This window comes from Tympanuchus pallidicinctus, unplaced genomic scaffold (assembly GCF_026119805.1).
Source record: "Tympanuchus pallidicinctus isolate F22 unplaced genomic scaffold, pur_lepc_1.0 scaffold13, whole genome shotgun sequence".
NCBI lineage: Eukaryota > Metazoa > Chordata > Aves > Galliformes > Phasianidae > Tympanuchus > Tympanuchus pallidicinctus.
In genome coordinates this window covers 9,521,339-9,531,710 of record NW_026294648.1, presented here as the reverse complement: position 1 = coordinate 9,531,710, position 10,372 = coordinate 9,521,339, and positions in this window count along the sequence as shown.

Below are 10,372 nucleotides of genomic sequence, written 5' to 3'. Positions count from 1 at the left end.
AAGGTAAAGATTCTCTGATTTGAGTGCTCTACATGTGGAAGAGACCTAGAGGGAATTTTCTACTGTTCTATATTTACTTGTGTTTTGCTTATTATTTTTTAAGGTATATTAGTGTTATTAGACCTAATGCTTTCCTGTGTTATAAACTTTTAAAAATTTCTGAAGTGCTATTTTTAGAGGCAGCTAAATGCGCAGAAGGAAATGGAAATAGGGATTGTGTTATGTTGATTTTCTCACACAGGTGGGCATGCAAATATTGAGGACTTATGCATAAGAGAAAATCAGTGTAACTTCTACTGAGCAGAATACTTAGCTTTTAATACTTCAAGTGTAAATTCATATAGCTTAAGCAGCTCTATTAGTATAACTGTGTGAAAGCAGAATGTTTCGGTGGCGAAGGTTAATTTCTGTTGAATGCAGTTGCTGAATGTGTTGAAAACCTGCTTGCTGAAGAGTTCAGAACAAATTGCTTTCCCACTACTGCTCCAAAGTAATATGTCATATTATTTAAACTTTAGTGCTTTAATTGCATTTCCTCTGTGTTTGAAGCTATAACTACTGTTATACCTGAAGACTATTTCTAATAAATGGCTTCAGTATGGCATGGCCCTTAATCTCAGTGGGCTTTTATGGAGGCGTGATTATCTAGAGCAATTCAGTACCAGTTTTAGGGGAACACAGTAGTGGTTTATTTCTTTCTTTAAAAAAAAGTGATGAACAAATATTTCATTATTACTTCTTTTTTATTTATAAAACTTGACTCATATTAAAGTGTTGCAAGTGCTCTGCCTATGAATTCTTTGTAAAAGAGGCATTATCTCTGTTTTCTAAACATGTAATCTTGTTCAAGTATCTTCCCCAAGTCCATAAGATTAGTGTCAAGGGGTTATATTGCACTTTCATCATATTTATGTATGTTCTTCCTGTAATTCCTGTATAACAATTTTTAGGCTGTTTGTGTTGAACAGTATTTCATTTGCAGGTAAGTGTAGTAAGATTCTTCATTACAGATGTGCACTTACCCATGCTTAATGGTGCCATAAGGAGGACTATAGAGTTCACTAGCAAGGAGTTGTCCTGTTCTCCATGGAGTGAACACATTCCATTTCTAGGCTGTATTGGACTAGTCCTCTCTCTAGCTTGCTGTAACTGAGCTGTGAACCAGCTACTGTAAATCAGATTTGCTAGCCTTTACAAGGCAGAACTGCTGAAAAGACAGCTTACCCCACAGATGCCAGCTTTATTGGAAGAGAAATACTCCACCCGCTTTGCTGGTGAGTGCTGTGACTCTAATGTTCCCCTTTGTTTTTCCTTCTGCTATATATTAGTTATTCAGACAGTTAGAATCAACGCTTCTATAGATAAAACTATTATTCCATGCATGTATATTTTGAAAATAGGTTTTTGCATTGTAATTATATTTATGCAGTTTGAATTCCCTCTTTTTCAAGTTAACCAGAGGAATCTGAACAGCCATCTGCTCACAAAAAAGCAACCAATGGAACAATTACTTCTCTCCTTTATACTTCATCACTCAGCTATCCACACGTGCAAGAAGATAAAGGAAAGGATGATCTATTTTGAGCAGATTTTGTATGCTTGCATGAGATACTAGGAATGTAGGCTTTAAAATTCTTTGGTGCATATGGTATTTAAGTATGATTTCTCCAAAAATAGTGACAAATGATTTAACAACAAAAAAGGAAAAAAACCCGAAAACAATACCTGTTTTTGGCTTTCTGTACTTCAGAAGGAAAAATAGCAAAAAATCATTTTTCACAAGGGAAATGCACAGTGGCAAAATGAAGTTTTAGGTACACTCCTACCTATTTTGCCCCAGTCAAGCAACGTCACTCTTTCTGGTAGTGTGTGTTCTGCAAAGAGATCTTTCAGCTGATTTCATTCACTGGGTAACAATGTGGATTCAGAAACACAGATATTTGTGGGTAGGTAAAGATGATACACTTTCTGTAACTATCTGAGGTGATATTTTTGCGTAGGTAAAGGTGATATACCTTCTGTAATGATCTGAGGTGATATTTCTGAATAGGTGTCAAGGCTTACCAGCTATTAGTAACCTTCACCTGCTCACAGTATTGGTTTAAGTTGTCTGTTAGAGCCTGGAGGTTTGACTATAGAGGAAGGTGCAAGAAAGCATAAAGCAAGAGTAGTGGAAGTTTTTTCTCAGCACAAAATCTATAGTAAGACTGAGTCTGAACTGAGGTTATTAAAGCTTCAGTTTCTAATGTGCAAAATGTACTTAGTAGTAATTTTTTCTGAATGTAACTTCTTCCCAAAACTGAACTTACATTTTAGTTTTCAGCAGATCAGTTTTATCTTAGAGCTTTTACATGCGTAGGAGTAGGAGGGGAGAGAACCTCATTCTCCCTGCCTTCAAGGCCTCATTCAGTTAGTTCTAGTTTTTGTGTACACGTCGCTTTGTACTTGTGGAATCAATGTCTTTTGGAATACAAAATACAGGCAGAGAGTGATAAAAAGATTAGGTAATGCCTAACCATTAAAAGAGTATTGCAGAAACACCTATTCAGTACTACAGGCTTGCTCCAGATTAATGACCCTACTGAACCCTTTCTTGAATGTGAATAGCGAAATTAAGGATTTTGCATGTTGCTTTGTTTACTATCACTGTCAGTAACAGCTTAAATGATTGCTGCTGGAAGCTCTCAATAAATATTTTTAAATTATTTATCCCTATATCCTTTTTTTTTCTCCCTGCTGCTCAATAAACTGTAGAAAACAAAGAACTTTGAAAAAGTATCCTGGTAAGTTTCCTCCTTGTTTTCAGTCTTAGTTTTAGAATATTTGATGGAAAATGTTCTGTGGGAACAATCATTTCTGTTAGAGGGAAAAGAATAGAAGTGAAATTTCTGTTAGCTCTTGCTGCATCCTCCTGTTTGATTGTTTTAAACAGTTTAGATTGCAAGTGTACTGTAAATCTAAGCTGCTGTTGTACTGCCTTATTGTTGATGGCTGGATAATAGATGTAATAGGTTATTCAGTGTGGGTACAAAAGGGTGGAAAAGAGATAAGGGAGTGGACTTGTTTGTAATCATATTTCCTTTTTTTTTTTTTTTTTTTTGGCTTATGTGTCAAAATGATGGACTGCAAGCTGTACACAGACTAACGTTTAGCCATCTGAGTTGATCCTTATTAGAAATATGTTTTGATGTTTCCTACGTGCGTTATCGGAAAGGATGTGCCTCAAAACCAAGAATCATGTAATGTGACCCAAGGGAACTGACCTTCACTTGAAGTGTCTAATGCAATTCTCAGGTGCCAGAGGGTAACAGATATGGCTGGTGGTTAGATGAGCCTCCAGTGTAATGCAGTGAGGGAAAGGTTAGCGTGAATTTGGGATATGTCAGTGAAGGTATTTTAAAGGAAGCAGAAATATTGATAACCACCCTTGAATACCCAAGAGAGCATAAACCTGAATGATAAAAGCTACTATTTAATTTGAAGGATTATTTGAGAGCAAATTAAAATGGATGTTCACAACTACTTTTGTAAGGAACACTGGGAACTGGGCTTTTAACATTGCTCCAAATTATATTAGAAGTGAGTATTCACAGTTCTTTAAAGATGGAGAAGGTAAGCTTAATAGAAAAATATCCCTGGCACAATAGGGAATTGCTGAAAAACTAAGTTTATGGTAGGAATCTTTTGGTATTGCATACGTTGGTACATTTGGATGGCAGGTGGGTGTGAAGAGTGATTAGTTCATTGTTCATACTGTAGTATATGTATGAATTCATACCTAGGGGTTTTTGTTGGTAATCAGAAAAATATTCCTTCCTTTTTCTTTGGCATGTGTCTTGGCTATCATAATTATTTGACCTGTGGCTTTTTTTGTCATACATTCATACTCTTACACTTCCCAGTAGGAGAAGCTTAAAAACAAATAGAGAATGAAGGTGGGATGCATTAATGCATTCTTCTCACTTTGGTTTCCCTCCCTTCAGAGTAAGGTGTGATGCATTTTCTAACACTGGGAAGTCCTAGAAATTCTGTATCGTGATAAAATGCTTTGCAGTAGCTATAGCCCCTTTTGCCACTCAGTCCGATGGTCTGTTCTGCTCCTAGCAGAGCTAAAGAGGGCTGTCTACCCCCATTCCTGCACAAATTGTTGTGCCAACTGCTGTGCTGTGCCCTGTTTGCCCGTTTTGGTTGCCATGCTCCCTGGGGTTGCCTTTGTGTGGGTGGATTGTACAGTCTCTTCTGGCTCTGTACGTGCTGTGTCAGGCCCTCCTCTGATCAGGGGTTCTATGCTTCCTGCTCAGGGCTGAGCTCCCTGTCTTTGTGGCTTTTGTTGTGTTCTCTGTCTCTCTGGGGAAGGTCCCCCAAGTGCAAACCTCCGTTCTGGAGCATAAGGGACTGCAAGTTGGTTCTGCTTAAAATATATATAGATTTATATATATATATTTGTGTCTTAAAGCAGTAGTCTACTTCCATGCAGTCCCCACTCATCTTGAAACTACTTGATTTGCTTAAGTGCTTGGTATTAAACGTATCTGTCACCTGTCACAATTAACTCAGCATTTACCCTGTCATACTATCGAGTTTCAGAAAAGCTGAGAAATTCACCTGTAATAACTTTGAAGTGGCATTCATTTTCTTCAGAAAAGGTTGGTAATAGAACAAAATGCCTTCATTCGAAATTACTGAAGAGTAGCTAGCTCTAATGATGTGTCTGTGAGGTTACCTCTCATCAGCCAGGTAGAATAAAAGGTAGAAAACAGAGGTTCTAAGATGTATATACCAAGATAATTTTAGGACCATCAGCAATCCCATTGAAGCTGCTGAAAATTTGCTGTTTTCTTTAGTGGAAATAAGGTAAAGGGACCTGTGTAAATTATAGCATGATTCTCTTAGTGCATGCAGTTTTCTTTCATCTCTCTCAGTGCAATTACATTGATTCGGATGTTCGATGCCCTGCTTTACTAACAAATAGCTGACCTCAGCACAGATTTTTACTTTGTTTTGATTTGAAATATGCAGTTTCATATGGCCTATAATTTGCCTGCGATATCTTGTTCTATGAATGCTCTGGTTTATTAGAGAAAATGGTAATAATGATGGCTTACCTTGCAGTTCTCATCTACTTAACACTGGATTTGGAAGGAAAAAGGACTCTTAAAAATTCAGCATTTGTAGCAGTTCTGTATGTCTATTTTTTTCATAAGACACAACCTCCCCTACTCTTATTCAGTCTTTAGTAAAATTAACAGGTATGAGAATCTTTATTTTAACCATCCCTAACACCTTTCTTTTTTGTGCTATTATTCTTACTGTTGTGCTATTATTCTTACTGGGTTTTTTAAACTGGCTCTGCAGTAACACAGTGGAATTGCACAGCGGCTGGCAAATATGTAACTTTCTGTAAATGTCTGTGTATTTTAAAGCAAACTTCAAACAGATTTAACTGCTGCATGAAAAAGTTTTTGAGATATTTTTTCTGTTTTTCAGGATATTGATTTAAAGCTCTTTATTATGCTTCATTAAGTTGACTAATGACATATCACCAGTATCTGCACAGGACTTGAGTGCTGGTTTTGATAACAGGATTTGCTTAATTTCAGGAGCCTTAAAGCATTAAGTAATATAACACTGCAATGCAATTTCAGTAGACTAGAGCAAATGGCCTTTAAGTCCAAGTATTAATTTATTATTCTAAAGCAAAAGACTATAACATTAAAATGACCTACCGGCTTTAAGTGAAGAAGAAGTACTTAACATTCATTTGTCTGACCTCATTTAGGTAATTAAGTAATTCCATTGTAGATAATTTGTCACATAATTTGGGAACCAGATTCTCCGACGTACTTTTTTTTTTAAAGATATCACAAGGACATGTAAGGAAAACTGAATAGTGTTGCCTGTGGTCGCAGTGTAAATTTAGGGGATATAAACAGCATGATCTTAATATTTTCTTTTCTATCACTCAGCAGCCAAAGGCTGTTTCTAGCCATGTTCTAGACTTGGTGGGACTTTGGGATCCCCTCTCTGTCTTACTGCCAGACATCAGTGTTGTATCTGTATCTTGCTTCTCCCAAGCCCTTTTGAATTTCATTACTGATGTAATGAATCTCTAAACCAGAGGAAAAAAAATCTGGCACAGTAATCTTGATTTTTCTGCTGATTTTTTTTTTCCTCCCAGATTGTAGGGGCAAATTATATCCTGAGTTAATGATCTTTCCAGTTGGTCTGCAGTCTAAGTACTTGTAGGACAGCCCTGTTATGACTTAATTCTACCTTTGGTGTCATTATAGTGATTTTTATTAATAGTGGTAAGGACTTGGATCTACTGTATACTAGCTAATGTATCTGCTGCTGATCAGTTTAATTACAGTCATAGAAAATACAGTTAAACAGCTGTGAAGAGGTTTGTCATAAATGCCATCTATTAATATTTCCAAGCCTCCCATCTCATATGGAAAAGTAGCCAACTTTTTATTGGACTTGCTCCATTGTGAATGCTTACTTTAATGTAGAATTAATTTACGTGAAGGATTGCTTGGAGTGTGACAGATGACATTCTGCATGATGTAAAAGCAGTTGAAGATTATAATTATACCCTTTTTGTCTATTTAAGGGATGGGGAGATTTTCTGTAAGCTGTACTTTTTTTTTTTTTTTATGTTTTAGTGAAAAATAAATACAAAAACTGCATTCTTCTTGCTGTCCAAGGTTTCTTCCACTGTTGTGCCCAACAGTGCTACAGTCCTGTAGCAGCATTTTCCTTTTCTGTTCAGCTTGTGAATGGTCTGAATAATTTTTCAGGCTTTATCTAGCGTCTGCCTCCAAATTATTTATGTGAAGTCAATAAGCAAGTGGGTATAAAGCAGTAAGTCCTGGTACAGAAAAAATCAGCAGCAATGCCAAGGGACCTGGACAAGGCTGATTAGCCCAACTCACCTTTGCAGTGCACAAAAAGCTGTGCCTATTCATGTCAAGTGATTGCTAATTTGTTCCTAATTATGCCAGCAATGGAGATTTCACAATGCTTGAAGGAATATTATATGCTGCTTTGCTATTCTTACAATTAGAAAGCTTTTTCTACTTTTAAACAGAAGTCTTGCTGAAGTCTTAAGTCAGATGCTTCTTTTTTCTATAATGTATAAGAAGAACTCTTTCATCAAACAATGCACACTGAATACATTAAGGGTAGTTTTACAGGTCACAATAGAAAAAGACTTGAGTAGGGAGACTTGATCTGAGTTCTTCAGATCCATTCTCTGATGTATTGCTAATTTGATTCATGCAACATTTAGAAAATTATAGTAATAGTACGTTAAAACTATTTAATTTAGACTTAAAACAAGATCTATTTTAGGCCTTTGGTGTCAAGTATATTTACTAAGCAAGTATATGTCCAATAGCAGTACAATATCATTTATTTTTCTAGGCAAATCAAAATAGTTGAAACAAAACAGTGAAGCTTCTTTGTTCCACAGGATATCTTCAGGTTTGAAATAAAAGCTGGAAATTTGAAAGCTAAGTAAAAAAATTAGAAAGCTGTTTTGGTTCTCACTGGGTAAGATCTCTGTTTTATCTGAAGGCAGTAGCTGCTGCTGACAGTGGTGTTGGAGGACCATAATGGAGTGAGAAGATTATTTCAAGGTGGTTTCCTTCCATAATAAGAAAGAATGGAAAAGATAACACATTGCTTGTGGAACTGCGAAAAAGAAATGTTTTAATGATTAAAATGTGATTGAATTTAGCCTGCTTAGTCTGAACCGCAACTTAACTTTCAAATGTGTGTTTTATATTCTTCTTGATGGAACAAGGTGAGACAGTTATATTTTTTTCAAATAAACCACTTAATCTAATAAAATGTTACCTTTTGCTTCTAACTTTGCTTTGCCTGTATCTTCAGACCATCGTGGTCATGGTAGCACTGCTTCTGAAGATATTTCTGTTGAATTAAATATGCTTTCTTTGATTCTCTTGTTAAATTACCTTCAGTTTTAAAGAAAGTGTACTTAGTGTACTTGTATGGGATTATGTACTAGCAATAAGATCTCATAATTCTACGTCAGATGTTTTGAATTATGATTTTACTGCAAAATTTTGTGCCAGTATATGTTCTTATCTCAAAATTGCTGATAAATCTGCCATGTTAGAGCAAGGATTTCTGTGTGAAGGAAGTGATTTGTCCTGTTACTCACGGCAGCTGTCTGCACTCATGACCATATGTTGTACTAGGTATATTTTGGTGTATTGTTTATAGGCTCTGTTTTTAAACTGTGGGTTGATAAGTGGGTTATCAATAAATCTGGGTATTCAGTGATCCTACTTCTCTGCCATTAGACTCTGAAACATGTAGGTATCATACTCTACAATGAGGTTGTATTTTTAAGTTATTAATTGATGATTGAGAGATTTAATATAGTGGTTTCTGTTAGTATGAGCAGGCTGTTAGTGAAAAGAATGAGCTGTGCCATGTCTTAACTCAATGATGTGTATAGCTATCCTTTATATTTGTGTGTGTGGATATAAAGTATTCTATCCATGGTATTAACAGGAAGTATTAAAGCATTTGTTAATCTGCTAGTAGTTGTAATCTAAAAGATTGATAAATCATCTTTCAGTACTTGATTCCATTATTTTTTCTTGCTTTCTCTGAGATACTTTTGCTAAATGGTTGTAGAGAAGTGTTGAATGATTGAACAGCCTTGAGGGCATATTAAGTCTTGGGTATATAATGACTTCAGATCACTCTGTTCTGCTGTTACTTTTCTGTTCCAGCTTGTTTATATTGGCTATGGAATATAGTAATGGAATTGAAATGCCACTAAGTGAGATTTTTTTTTTGGCTCAGGAAAATATTTTGACTTAAGTGCTCATGTTGTATTTCTGTTTTATTGTTAATATTCAAAGCAGACTGCAGACATAATTTTTATGTAATTAAATAAAAAGCAAAAATAGTAAATTCTTATCTATGCTTAATTACTTAAAATAATACAATGATGTTTACTTACATAACCTTAAAAGATAACATATCTTGTAGCAGATGATATTTGTTAATGAGGATATTGTAGTTGAATGTCACGCTCTATAGCAGTTTGTACTGAGAAATAAATAAAGAGGGGGGAGGTGAGTAGGAGAAGAATACACCACTAAGCTGTGCTAGAAGTCAGTACAACTTGATTTTATGTTGCTTGTGACTAAACACTATGGAAATGTAACATTTGGAACAACGGTCAGCTATCTTATCTTAGATGGTAAGTTATGTTGGCTTTCCTGAACAAGTTACCATTGAAAAATGGAGGTATTACTGCTTTGAATATTACTGAAAATTCTCTTATTAGATACTTTAGTGTCAAAGGCCGTTCCCAAGTAAGCTCAACACAGTTTTAGCACTTGCTGTTTTGAAGGATTGTTGATATTCATTGTTTTTTTTCTGAACCTTACCCATTTGCCTGTTGAAAGTGCTTTCATTTTCTCAGACAAGAATTACATTTCCTCAGCTAAAGTATTGGTCTGTTTCCCTTTCAGCAGTCAGATTTGAGCTGGTTCTGAGCTATTCTTCCCCAAAATGTTGTCTAGAGACATGTTTAATATACCTGCCAAAAAAACCTTTCTCCTTTTATTGATGTAGGAGCACCACACCAATTTACAGGAAGAAAAAGAAAGAAAAAGCTACTGCTGTGTCGTGATTTATCCCGGAGGCAGCTCAGCATCACAGAGCCTTTTGCCCTCTGCCCATGTCCTCCCAGTGGTGTGGTGGAGAGAATTTAATGTACTTATATACATATTTACAAAAACAACTGATGCACGATGCAGTTGCAAACCACCAGCTGGCCAGTGCCCAGCCAGGCCCCAAGCAGCAGGTGCCCTCTGGACAATTTCCCACAGGTTTTCAAAGGTGTTTTTTTCTTTTTTTCTTTTTCTTTTTTTTTTTTTTTTAACATGATGTCATATGGTATGGGACATCCCTTTGGCTAGCTTAGGTCAGCTGTCCCATCCAAGCTCCTGGTGCCCCCCAGCCCTCACTGACAGCTCAGTGTGAGAAGCTGAAAACTAAAACATCCTTGGCTCTATGCAGCACTGCTCAACAACAACTAAACATCAGTGTGCTCTCAACATTGTATTTCTCTTAAAGCCAAAGCACACCATCACACTGGATGCTATAAGGAAAATAAACTCTGTTCTTGTTAAAACCCGAGCATGTAAATGAAGGAGGGAAGAAAAAAACACTCCCATCAAGAATCATCTTGCTGAAAGTAAGAATGAGATTTGGTTGTGGTATCTAAATGTGCTAATTCCCGAAGTCCAATTGTACGGTTATTTTCTCCTCTGTAATATTGTAGGATTGTGTAAAGATCTGTGCTAACTCTCTGGTGATTTTA